The 14,448-nt window shown below is 35.1% G+C and overlaps 1 protein-coding gene across 1 annotated transcript in view; it reads left to right on the forward strand.

The window, feature by feature from the left end:
- Positions 1-14,448, forward strand: part of LOC127541331 (guanine nucleotide-binding protein G(q) subunit alpha) — a 394,715-nt gene that overhangs the window by 343,198 nt on the left and 37,069 nt on the right. The gene's annotated exons all lie outside the window — the stretch shown is intronic.

Consider the following 14,448-nt stretch of genomic DNA (forward strand, 5'->3'; position numbering starts at 1 on the left):
TAGAGTAGTTTGGCAGAATAAAGAGAGCCAAGAAGACCCAAGTTCAATTCCATCTTTGTCACTTACTGGCAAGTCTCTTTAGGCAGCTTTCTTAAGATTGGAAGTTTCAGAGAAGGTGCTGACTGACAGGATTTCTTCCTCTGGGAGTTCACTCTGTCAATGAACTCAAAGTGCTTATCCCTAGACCTACTTCACCCAAATTATACTAGCCAACTGAGAATGATTTTTAAAAACAACCAACTTTTAAAAGCAGCAAATCAAAGTTTGCCTGATTAACATCTTAGTTTGATTTACTGTCAGAATGCTCTATGGAAAACTGATTTTCCTTCTTCAAAAACAAATTAATCTGTATCCTTATCATTCCAGAAAATATTCATGTGTTAACAGGAAACAATGAGAATAGCTATCTGTATTTTGGAAAGGTAATAGATACTACAGAGCATCTACTTGATTCAGTGGATAGAGTGCCAGATCTAGAGTCAGGAGAAGCTGAGTTCAAATACCACCTTAGATTTTTAGTAGCTATATGACTCTGGGCAAGTCATTTAACTCCATTTCCCTTAGTTTCCTCATCTTAAAAATAAGTTAGAAAAAGAAATGGTAAATCACTGCTGTATATTTGCCAAGAAAATCCCAGATGGAGTACAAGGAGTCAGAAATAATTGAAAAACAACTAAAAACAAAATAGATTATACTTAGCTCTCATTTGACTGCATAGATAAATAAATAATATAATTTATTATTACTATACTTATTACTATAAGTAATATAGTAATTATAAAGAAAATCTAATCTTAGAACAGACATAGGATCATGGTTTCATTAATCAGGGCTGAAAGAGATTTTAGAGGTCATCTAGTCCAACCTTGTCATTTTACAGGTCAAAAGAGTGTGATGTTTAAAAAGTTTGAGAAATGTAATTTCTGAGTAATTGATCATTCTATTAATAATGCCAGGATTAATAAGATGCCGGTGATATTCTCAAATGCCAAAGACCCTCATTATGGCAGGCTCATGGCTTTTATGCTCTTTGAGAATTGTTCCTGAGGATGGCAATCAGCGTTGATTGGTTAACATTAATGAAAAATGGACTTTACAAAGAGAAATGAGCTCACTCCGATGAGGAGTTTGAAGTGACATCATTTCACTCTTGGCCAGAGACACTATCCCTATACCTCAAATACCCTCAACCTTGAACAGTTTAGACAACGAATCTATATCCCCCATCCAAATATAAGCTAATTGGGTGAAGTAGCAATAACCAGAACAAAAAATGTTCTTTTCATTTTCCATAAACCCTGTCCTTGAGAGATTGGGCAGGGAAATAGGATGGGGGAAAAAAGCTTGGGTCTCTCCAATTTTAATTGGGTAATTGATTATTAATATAAGAAAAAAATCATTTCTCTCAAGAGTTTAGGTACCTCATCCAGGAGTTCCTTAGCATTGTCATTTAATGCACATATAATAATATTTGAGGGTCAGAGTTGGAGAGTATTTTAAAGTTCACTTAATCCAAACTTCTTATTTTATAGAGCATGAAACTTAGGTTTGAGAGGTAAAGTAACACACTAAAAGTGTCAACAAGAATGAGTGGCAGCAATCTGGAATTATGCCCAAAAAGTTACCAAACTGTGCATACCCTTTGATCCAGCAGTATTACTTCTGGAATTATATCCCAAAGAGATACTAAAAAAGGGAAAGGGACCTGTATGTGCCAAAATGTTTGTGGCAGCCCTATTTGGAGAGGCTAGAAACTGGAAAATGAATGGATGCCCATCAATTGGAGAATGGTTGGGTAAATTGAGATTTTTGAATGTTATGGAATATTATTGTTCTATAAGAAATGACCAGCAGGATGAATAGAGAGAGGCTTGGAGAGACTTACAAGAACTGATGCTAAGTGAAATGAGCAGAACCAGGAGATCATTATATACTTTAACAATGATACTGTATGAAGATGTATTCTGATGGAAGTGGATTTCTTTGACAAAGAGACATAACTCAGTTTCAGTTGATCAATGATAGACAGAAGCAAGCTACACCCAAAGAAAGAACACTGGGAAATGAATGTAAACTATTTGCATTTTTGTTTTTCTTCCCGGGTTATTTTTACCTTCTGAATCCAATTCTCCCTGTGCAACAAGAGAACTATTCGATTCTGCATACATATATTGTATCTAGGATATACTGCAACATATTTAACATATATAGGACTGCTTGCCATCTGGGAAGGAGATGGAGGGAAGGAGGGAGGGGAAAATGTAAAAAATTATCCTGGCATGGGTTCTATCAATAAAAAGTTATTATAAAAATAAATAAATAAAATAAAATAAAATGACACCACCAAAAAAAAAAAAAAATGAATGGCAGCACCATGTTTTTTAACTCCACAGCTAACTTTTTTTCTATTATATCATTGATTCTCAATTCATTAGTTCTGAGCATCACTATCAGCAACAACAAAAATAAAATGTTATGAACCACAGGATAATTTTAAATACTATTCATAATATTTCTTATCATTATTTGTTGCTTACAAATTCCCTTAAAGAATATTTAGACCAAATCCTTTGGACCATTGTTATAAATCTCTGAAGAGTCCACAAACTTCTAAATGGGAACCACTGTATCTGTGTCTGGTCTCTTGATTTAGGGAATTGTATTCAGATTCTTGATGCCTTTTACTTAAAGAACTATAAGTAAGAACAACTAAATTCTAATAAATTCCTTCCATATTTTGAGATTCACTTAAATTTAAAGTTAATTAGGAGGCAGTTAAATTAATCTTATACATGATTTAGCTTCACTGGACCCAATGAAATCCCAGAAATTAATTGGATATGAAAAGGAGAGAAAAGAAAATCATAAGAACAACATACACAATTGAATATTTGTAACAATGTGGACAATTGGAACAATATACATAATACAAGGATGTGAAACAAAGTAATACTAAAAGACAGTTCAATTCAGATTAATTACAATCACCAATTTAGTTCAATAGATCAGATGATGATATACCTCCTTTCTCTAAAGGGAGAAGAGAGGGATTACAGATTTGCAATGCTGAATACACCGACCACTATATTACTAGGTGTTCTTGACTATTTTTCCTCATTACAACGGGAATTTAGTGATGTGAATGTCAGGAAAGAATGACACAAAAACAAACAAAAAAAGTTAATAAGATTAGTTTAAAAAAAAACAAATATAACATTTACATTAGCATTTCTGGGATCATACATATATAGATATGAAGCCAAAATCTTTTCATTGAACTTCAGTCTCCTTTCACTAACTAACTTCTTGACATCTTAAACTCAATATGTGCAAAACAACTCATTATTCATCTTTCCATTTTCTCCCTAGCTCTCAACTTTCCTATTATTATTGAGGGCACTCCTATTCTAGTTGTTCAGACTTCTGACTTTGGTGTCATTCTCAACTTTTCACTAAGGCATATCTTACATAACCACTCTACTAGTAAGTCTTGTTGTTTCTACCTTCATAGTATGTCCTGTACATAATTCCTTTCTCTAGCCTGTTACAGATACTCAGCACCTCGTTACTTAACGTTTATAGTAGTTTGCTTTTCCATTCTCAAATCTCTCTCTACTCCAATCATCATCCACTTAGCTACCAGAATGATTTTCCTTAAAGCACAGGTCTGTACTTTCCATGGCAACCTCAATTCACTAAAACGTAAGTGACTTCCAGGTACTTCTAGGATCAAATATGAAATCTTGTTTGGCATTTAAAGCTCTTCACAATATGCCCCCTTCTTACATTTCCAATATCTCACAGTATTTCCTTGCCATATACATTTTGATCCATCTATAAGGACCTACTTTCTAGTCCTCCAACATGGCATTCCATTTACAGGCCTTTTTATATGGAGCTCACCAATGGGAGAAAAGCATTAATAAGAGAGAGGGAAGTTGCTGAGTAATAGATTCTTCCTTCCAGTATCTTTACTGTAACATAAAGATATAACAGATGTGTGTGTGTGTGGTGGTGGTCCAGTATCTTGTGATAAGTTAGAGATATTTGAAGTGTGTGCATGATGTTGCCCCTACCTTAAGGGAGCTTCTGTTTACTAGTAGAATATATTATTATTATAACATTGCATAGTACTTCTATAGCATTTGTAAAACATAGAGTTTGGAAGTCTAAGGAAAGCAATAGTCATCTTTGAAGGGGAAGAACAAGCAAGAGGGAGGAATTAAGAAAGTGGCATAAAATCAGGTCCTGGCTCTATTGCTTACTATATGAATAATATTAGGCACACTTCAGTTCTTGAAGGAAAGTGGGTTGCTTTATTTTCTATCTATATGAGAGAGTTCTAATATATGATCTCTAAGGACATTTCTAGATTTACAAATCCTATCTGTGATTCTATACACATCTTAGTTATGTTAGCAACACAATAGTAACTGTAGTCACCAGAGAGTCCTCATTCATATGCCACTTGAGTCGAGTAGTGATCCAGCTTCTAGTGTGCAAACATGAAAAAGGTATCAAAGAGTAAGGCATTTGGGAAGACTTTTTCTTTCCATTTTACAACTTTTTCATAAAGTAGAACATATACCAGGGTGATTTACTGACTTCAAGTGACAAATGTGGTCTTTTATTCACAAGCTTATAGACCATAGAGCGAGAACTGGAAGAGACCTCAGAGCCCATCTCTGTTCCAGCCTCTTATTTCTCTCTACTGTTTGTCCATGAGCATTAACCCATGTCATTTTGTCATTCAACCCAAAGAATATTTGTGATCTGACATGCAGGGTTGATGAAATTGGCTCTACAGTGGCTGTGTAAATTGAATTCATCATAATTCAAGCCAATGGCATATCTCATTCCAAATTCTTTTTTTTTTTTTTTTTTACATTTCCTTTGGCAGAGTAACAGTTCCTTTTGGAATTCATATAATAACTTTAGCAACCTGTTTTCTTGGAGGTCACTGTTCCTTGGCTCCCTTTCCTGGTTGCTATGACAACAGTCTGTCAACCTGAAACTGCAGGAAGTGAAAGGTCTTTCTTATTTATTACCAGAGAGAATGAAATCCTGCTGACTCAGATACAGATTGTAACCCTTGGTTACTATGGGGGGGAAGGAGGGAGTAGACTTGCTTTTAATGAGGTCAGCAGCCTCTTTTTCCTTTTCTCTGGGTTAAACCTGTTTCATCTTACCTATAATCCCTGCCACAGTTATTAACACCTGGAGTCCAGAAAACATACCCCTCAATCTTCAACAGTCACCTGTTGATTCCAGAATGTAAAAAACATAGGCTGCTTGTTCTTTGAAGTGAGTCACATTATTTTCTCTACTCTCACCTTTTAGAACTGTTTCTGGCAGTTGGGTTCAATTAGGGAAGTCCTTCAGGCAATATGGAATATTTCTACTCTCTTGGAAACACCTCCAGATGCAATGGATTAAAAAAAAATGAGCAGGTTCAACCATGTATGATAGTCAACCTTCATCAAAAAAAAAAAAAAAAAAAGGTTAGGTAAATTCCCATGATGCCAAGCTATGTAGCACTAGTTCCTGGGTATATAATGGGTTATTTTCCACCCCAAGAAATGTACTAAAATTTGATGCCTGATACTCTATATCTTTCCATGTGGGGACTTCCATTGACTCCATGGAAAGCAATTGCATTTGGACTTCATTGTAATGAATTGAGGAGGAATTGACACAAATTATCCAAAGGTATAGAAATAGCTACATTCATTAGAAATTTAATTTGACACTTATTTAAGTCTTGTAATGCTAATTTCATTTCCCTTAGGTTTATATCAATTTTTCTATGTTTATATTCTTGCTTAGTGATTGATTTCCCTGCCTAATTCTATGTTTCATAATATTGTGCCTTGAAAATGTTCAGTAAGTATTTATTAGTAGTATAGTCATGTTTAATTATATATGAAGGACTAAAAATAACATTTATTTATTTAAGTATATGCTTAATAGTTTGTTATTAGATACTTAGTAGATAATAGTAATAATGATAATAGCTAATGTTTATATACTCCTTACTATGTGCCAATCACTGTGGTTTACAATAATAATCTCATTTTATCCTCCTAACTCTAAGAGATTAGATGCTTTTATTATCCCCATTTTGCAGATGAGAACACTGAGGCAAACAGTTGTTAAGTGTTTTGCCCAAGGTCCTATGTCTAGTAAGCATCTGATGCTAGATTTGAATTCCATTCTCCCTAACTCCAAGCCCCACACACTATCTGCTGCACCATCTAGCTGACTGATAAACAATTCTTCCATTTATTATCTGTGTGACCTGGGCAAATTACTTAGCCTTACTTATCTTCACTCTGCCTCAGTATGTTTATTTATAAAATGTTGGAACTGATGATTTCTGAAGCCCCTTCCAGCTATAAGTCTCTAACCTACACTTCTGTGATGAAGTTCTTTCAGAAACAGTAAAATTAAAAAGAATATATTCGTTTTCTTATCTGGACTTGGTATTGCTATGGGAAAAATGCCGAAAAAATAGCTAAGAGTTTCAGATAAATTATTTCAACTTTCCCCACAAAATTAAAATTCATGGAAAAAGCAAACAAGAAAGAATAGAATGTATTAAGTTTCATTTTAGATTGATTCCCTGATTTCCTTGAGAAGACTATTATTTCTTTTAGGCCCTAGACATATGGGCTTTTGTCAGAAAAATCCCCAGGGTGTGGCAAATTAGACTTACCAGTCTCATTTAGCATGAGTTGATCATATTTACACAGGGGGTGGGGATGGAAGTAAGGACTGGCCTAAGCTCACAATGAGTCAATAGGTGTCATGGTAGCCAAAAAAAAAAAAAAAAAAAAAAAAGCTAATAGTATTCTAGTCAGGATCAAGGAAGACAGTGTTTGGGACAAAGAAGACCATTCCTCTTATTCTGTGTTCTGGTCAAACTATATCTGGGTTACTTAAATTCAATTCTGGGTATTACATTTTAGAAAAGGTAGATATAAGTGAATTGGAGTGTGTCCAAAAGAGGGAGTGGAGGTGCTGAAAAGGCTTCTGAACATGTCAGGATAATCATTTGAAGAAGTTAAAGATGCTTGGCCCAGAAATATGTTCCTATATGAAGGATTGTCATGTAAGACAAGGATTTCACTTCTTCTGAATGTCCCCACAGGGCAAAATATAAGAACAGTTTAGAATGGAAGTTACATGGAGGCAGATTGCAATAGAATGTATGGACAAATTTCTTAATTTTTATAGCTGTCCAGAAGTAGAATGGGTTCCCTTAGAAGATAATTGATTAGGGGCAGCTAGATGGTACAATGAATAGAGCATCTACTGAAGTGAGAAAGGATCTGAGTTCAAATTTGGCCTCACACATTTAACACTTACTAGCTGTGTGATCCTGAATAAGTTGTTTAACCCCAATTGCCTTGAAGAAAGGAAGAAAGAAAGAAAGAGGAAAGAAGGTAATTGATTTCCTCTTTTTGAATGTATTCAAGCAAAGAATGAATGACGACTTTATTGAGTACAATGTAAAAAAGGTTCTTACTCAGGCATGGGCTAAATTTGATAGTTTTTTGAAGTCCTATCTAGCACTCAGATTCTATAATCTCCTCTCTATGTAATATCTATCTTCTCTTGACTCCTGGTACACTGGTAGTTAGATCTTTACTTAAATGGTGCAACAAACTTAAATATAGCAGGAAGCACTGTATAAAATATTTAAAATCTTACATTCAGCCAACAAAAATCATGATCTCCAAGAAACAAAGGCTGGCTACTTAGCCGCTCAACTTCACCCTCTCACTTTCCATTATATTCCTTCGAATTGCATATTTGGTTCATACTAGATAGAGAATTGATTAAGCACTTATTCTTCATTTATATTTAGTAAGGCATTGTGATAAGGACCAGGGTAAAATATTCAGTCAAGACAATCTCTGTCCTTTCTCAAAGAATTAATATTTGAATAGAACAAAGGAGAACTGAGAGGAAAAGTAGAAATGGTGATAAAACATTGACACCTAGTTCTGGTCAATAAAACACTAAAGGTCTCCTATCAAACCCCAGAATCTTTCTAGGGGCATAATCTGAAGTTCTGGTGGATGAAAGATGAAGATCATGGTCAGAGACCAGTGAACATGATCTGGAAATGATAACACATATCTGTTCTTTTGAGGTATTCAATTTAATTCAGCTAGCTTTTATTAAGTATTTACTATTTTCAGGGTACTTTCCCAGGTCTAAAAATACAAAAACAGAAAGGAAATAATGTCTTCATGTTCTACTGGGACAATAACTGATGGAATTTATTGTTGTTGGTTTTTTGTTTTGTTTTGTTTTGTTTTTTTATGTGAGGAGCTCTTGTAAGCCTCAGTCAGTGCTGTGAAAACAGTATTCCAGGTAAAGTTATTCTCATTTAAAAATGAACTAAATGGCAGAGATGAGATTTGAATCCAAACCTTCCTCCCTAATTCTTCAGTCTAATATTTGATTTACTACTTAATTTGCAAAATAGTGTCAAGTCATTTTTGTCAGTTATTCCTTTTTATAATGCCCATTTCTGTTTTTATTTTATGGATTTAGAGGCAGCAAGAGAGAAGTCAGGGGAAATGTAACACCGAGAGCTTTAACAGTGGTCCCCAGTATTCACAAAATGATTCAGGAGTCAGCCCAGGATGAGACTTGAAGTTTAGATTTGCATTGGTCATTTCTCCTGATTTAGACCAGGCTTTAAGCCTACCTACTCTGTAATCAACCTCACCACTTCTTCCTAATAGGAGGCAATTACATCCAACATTTACTTTGCTGCTTACACAAGACTTCATGCTCTACAAAGTACTGTCATTTGTCCTTAAGTGCTACTGAAGTTAATTGGGGTGCCAAGAACATTTCCTTTTCACTGAACAGCAGCAATTCCTTTGATCTCTGCCAGCATTCTTCTAGTTTAGCTCAATCAGGTTTTACTAATATAATTTTATTGCCTAGGTTTGAGCTTTTCAGTTCCCTGAAACTGCTACATATAGTCTTTAAGGTCCAAGATTAAAGAAAGGATAGGAAAATTCAAGCAGGCAGAACAATAGACTCCAAAGTACAATGCCAGTGAGATAATAAAGTGTGTGTCAAACAAATGTGAAGCCATTTAAACATCACAACATCATGTATTTTTATTTTATCTACATGGATTCCACCAGTTTTTACTGTTGAGGCCACAGTTTGCAAGGAGACATTTTAAAAGACCATTTTGAATCATGGAGTTATAAAATGTCACACCTCAAAACTCACTTTCTAGCCCCTTCAATTGTTTCCTGCTCTTAAACAAAATTGCAATAGAGATTAAAGTCAGGCGTTCACTTCTCTCCTTGATTTCAACTCTACTTCCCTGTTCCTCAAAATCTAGTATCCTCATATTGTTCCCTAACTAACCCTACAAGACTTGGTGTCTGACAAGAAAATCCATATCCCATACTCTACTTTATCCTTGTAAGACTTCCCCATTTACATTTGCTTGTCCTACTTGGCTCCTTGATAAGCAAACAAACAAATACAAAGTATTCTTGACTAATAATGGCTTAATACTCCTATTTGCTTTTTTAAGAAAGACTCTTGGGAAGCTCTGTGATAGAACTATGGTTTAAGTTTTTATTTACACACACTCTGTGCACCATCGGAAGATTGAAGAAAAGATGTTTTTTTGACAAAATGGAATATCCTTAAAATACATCACCTTTCACTTAGCACTCTAGGAACTATGATTCTCCTACATTATTCTTACTTGTCTGATGATACACCCTTAATATGAGTTTCTATAGCAGTAGCCAGCCATATGTCACTTGGATTTATGCTTATAGTGATTCAATTTGTTTTGGAATTATCTTCTTCCTCAGATCAGGGGTTCTTAATCTTTTTGTATCATATGGACCACTTCTAAGAATAACATTTTTAGATGCATAAAGTAAAATATATAAGATTACAATAGAAATAAATTATATTGAAATACATTAAAATATTTTAATATATTGACATCCCATTGCTGTATTCTTTCTCTGGATCCAAGATTCAATCAATTAATCAATTAATTAATTAAAGCTTTTTTATTTATAAAGCATATGCATGGGTAATTTTTTCCAACATTGACCCTTGCAAAACCTTTTGTTCCAAATTTTCCCCTCCATTCCCCCACCCCCTTCCCTAGCTGGCAGGTAGTCCAATACATGTTAACTATGTTGAAATACATGTTAAATCCAATATATGTATACATATTTATACTGTTATCTTGCTGCACAAGAAAAATCAAATCAAGGGGGCAGCTAGATGGTACAGTGGTTAGAGCACCAGCCCTGAAATCAGGAAGACATGAGTTAAAATATAGCTTCAGACACTTAATACTTCCTAGCTATGTGATGCTTGGCAAGTCACTTAACCCCAATTGCCTCAGGAAAAAAAAAATCAGATCAAGAAGGAAGAAAAAGAGAAAGAAAACAAAATGCAAGCAAATAACAACAGAGAGAGTGAGAATGCTATGTTGGGTTCTACACTCTGTTCCCACAGTCCTCTCTGGGTGTAGATGGCTCTCTTCATCACTGAACAAGTGGAACTGGCTTGAATCATCTCATTGCTGAAGAGATCCATATCCATCAGAGTTGATCGTTGTATAGTTTTGTTGTTGCCGTGTATAATGATCTCCTGATTCTGCTCATTTCACTTAGCATTAGTTCATGTAGGTCTCTTCAGGTCTCTCTGAAATCATCCTGGTCATTTCTTACAGAACAATAGTATTTTATAGCATTCATATACCATAATTTATTCAGCCATTCTCCATTTGATGGGCATCCATTCAGTTTCCAGTTTCTTGCCACTACAAAGAGGGCTGCCAGAAACATTTTTTGCACATGTGGGTCCCTTTCCCTCCTTTAAGATCTCTTTGGGACATCAGCCCAGTAGAAACACTGCTGGATCAAATGGTATGCACAGTTTTGATAACTTTTTGAGCATAGTTCCAAACTGCTCTCCAGAATGGTTGGATCTGTTCACAGTTCCACTAACAATGTATCAGTTGGACCCAAGATTAAGGACTCTTTCCTTAAACTGTGAGCTTCAGGAGAAATTTTCTTTTGTATCACCCTTTGCTGTGTACAAAGCTGGATTCAATAAGTATTGCCTGGCCATATTGATGCGGGAAAGATTCCTTTCTTTGTGATTCCCAATCCCCCTAGTTAATGTAATTACTCTGTAACTCACAAATCCTGGTCCCTTTGTATTGCAATAGAAGATGTGGACCTGTCCCAGCCCCCATCCGGATCTGAGCCAACTCGGGGCTTTTGGGTGTAGCCTTTCTAGCTAAATCTCCCATTATAAAAGGGACACGCTGGGACCTCCTCTTTGCAGAGGTCCCAAACATGCTAGTCATGTCAGGACTTTCTGTCCACTGGACCCTCTGTCTGGTGTCCTTCTTATGTCTACCTTCGCCTATACTTTAACCTTGCTTCTAAACCCCATAATAAACCTTTTATCAATCTAGCTCTTCGGGACAATAAATGCCTTTACTGGGGACTCGTGCCACTATTAGACCTCATTTACCGTCGTATCCTTGCGCTGAATCCAATGGGGTTGCAAGGGAACTTTGCTTGACTTCCTGTACCCCAAACCTGTCACTAGACCTCAGCTAAACCCTAATTTCATTAGGTACCCCAAATCTAGACCTCATCAATATCACATGTGTTGTAAGCAAAGACAAAATGGTTTGTAAAGTCTCACAATCAAATTTCCTTTCAGAACAGTTAGCAAATAGCAAAGTAGCATCTCACTCTCTCCCTTTCTCTCTCTCTCTACCTCTCTCTCTTTCTCAATTTCTCTTGTCTCCCTGTCTCTGTCTCTGTCTCTCTGGTCTCGATTCCTCTATATACAAGTCTCCCTGTAATATTACCTGTAGAATCACTGAGAAAACAAAATAAAGGAGAATTCCATACCTACTTTAGGTATCTATGGAAGATAGAATTTAAAGAAACAGTGGGTAAATCTCCCTCTTCAAATGTAGGTATATCTGAGGCAGCTAGACAGCAGATAGACCACTGATCTTAGAGTTGAGTACCTGAGTTCTAATCTGTCCTCAGACAGTTAACTTGCTGTGTGATCCTGGGCAAATCATTTAACTCTGATTGCCTCCCTCCCCATCCCAAAAAATAAATTTAGTCAGAATGAATTGGCACAAAAGCCATGCTTCCCTTTCTCTGCCAATAGGGTTTGAATGCTGAATGAAGACATCTAAAAGGAAACTTTACACATGTGAAACATCTAGGTATATTCATGTATAGCTGTGTCACTGAAGATCTGATTTCATATATGTTCACCTCTCCTGCGCAATGGGAATAAAAGAAAGCTGATGATTTTCTTAAGGAAAAGGGGGAAGAGAATCTTAAAGGTCTACCACCCACTTGGGAACCATGAACATTGAAGGGAAGAAGACCAAGGCTGGGAATTAAGGAGAAATTTTTTTTGTTGTTCTGCTTGCAATCCAAATGATGAGAAACATAATTTTTATCATTACTTCAGGAAGTTAAAGTTGTATTAATATTTTCATACAATATGTTGCATTTATTTTTGTGTTCTTTATATAAATTTGGATAAATGTGTAAATATGCTTTTAAATTTTATGCATATAGATTTGGATAGGTTATTGACAACAATAATTCTCAAGTAAAATCAAAATAATCAAAGCTCAAATAGGAAAGGGGCAAAGTTATCTCTGGATCCAATCAAAGTATCCTGGGAATATTGGAAGAGAGAGGGAATACTCTAAAGTAAGATCAACAGGGAAGACATTGGGAAAGAGAAAGTACTTGGAATGAGCTTTAAAAAGAAAGACTCCAACAGGCAAAGTTGAGAAAGGAACATATTTCTGACAAAGGAATTGGCCTGCATTAGTCACATTAAAATTTATAGATTAAAGTGTACATAAGGATCTCTGCAGACCACATATTGACTTAGAAAACCACAAATTAGAATTATCTATATTTTATTGTATTTTGATTTTGTTAAACATTTCTCAATTACATTTTAATATAGTTCAGGCCACATTCAGGAGTGTTGTGGGTTGCATGTGCTGGACTACATGTTTAATACCTCTGACTTACATGACTACATGGAGCCAGGAGAGTAGAAAATAAGATATGGTAACATAGTTCAGCCCAGCTAGAAAACAGTGCATATAAGAAGATAATTTGAAAGTAAATTAAATATAAAAGTAGATTAAAATCATATCGCAGTGTACCTTAAATGCCAAGCTAAAAAATTTATACTTTTTCCATATTAGCAAGAGGGAACCATAATGGAGTTTTTGACTAGAGAATGACATTGTAAGTAGCAAACACTAGGAAAATTATTTTTTTAGAAGTCATTTTAAAAGTCTAGAGATATCATTTCTAGGTAATTAGTAATTTTATTAATAAGAGGAAATATTATTTGACTGTCTCTTGAACCAAAAATGAATCATGACAATGGGCTTACAGTTTATATACCCCTGAAAGAGTTAGGTGTTCCTAAGGGTGGCAATAAAATCTCATTGGTTAACAATTAATGAGAAAATGAATATAATAATGAGATTTGGGCTCATTCAACTTAGGGTTTTGGAGGTTATTGACTTGGATTATCCAACTCTTGGTCAGAGGAAATCCACTTCTACCCCAGGTCTGTGTGACCAAATAGGAATCCACTAATTCTGCTAGCCTGATTGGGTAAGTTTTTCCAAAATTTCTGGATAAAGAAGTGGACAAGGTGGGGAGGCAAAGCCAAGATGGTGGAGTAAGGCAAGAAGTGGAAAAGAGGAAGAAACTAGTTCTTAAATAGAAGAGAGAAACAATAATTTCTCTATAGGAATGTGAAAGATAAAGGAGAGCAGAAGTGATTAGAAGTTAGGAGGCCATTGCAATAATCCAGGGACAAATGAAAAGTGGGCAGAGAAAATAAAACAAAAATGAATTTTGCTCCTTGCTAACAACTTCAGATATAAAATTGAGTTAGAAATAGTTAAAGTTCTCAACTAAAATAAAGGTAAATATTATATGGATCATATTTATATATGCTAGTTTTATGTCCAATGAGTATGGCTGACAGAATTGGCTATTTTAGAAATACATTTTAAAAAATCATTTCCTTTAAATACCTTGAATAAAAGGAGGGAAGTTAGAAAATTGACAATCATTTTTCCAAATAAATTTTTTTAACTTCTAAAATAAAAGAAGATAGTAGATGGAAATAACAACTTAAAGGAGTATTAATAAACTGATTTCAAATATGTATCTGACAAAGTCATTTGAGAAACACACCTACAGTTTAAATGAGGAAGAAAAAAAAAACAACAATTAGCATTTACATAGTACCCACTATGTGTCAGACACCCTTCCAAACACTATAAAAATACTATCTCATTAGATCCTTACAAAAACTCTTAAGAGATAGATGCTATTATAC

This window comes from Antechinus flavipes, chromosome 1 (genome assembly GCF_016432865.1).
Source record: "Antechinus flavipes isolate AdamAnt ecotype Samford, QLD, Australia chromosome 1, AdamAnt_v2, whole genome shotgun sequence".
NCBI classification, from domain to species: domain Eukaryota; kingdom Metazoa; phylum Chordata; class Mammalia; order Dasyuromorphia; family Dasyuridae; genus Antechinus; species Antechinus flavipes.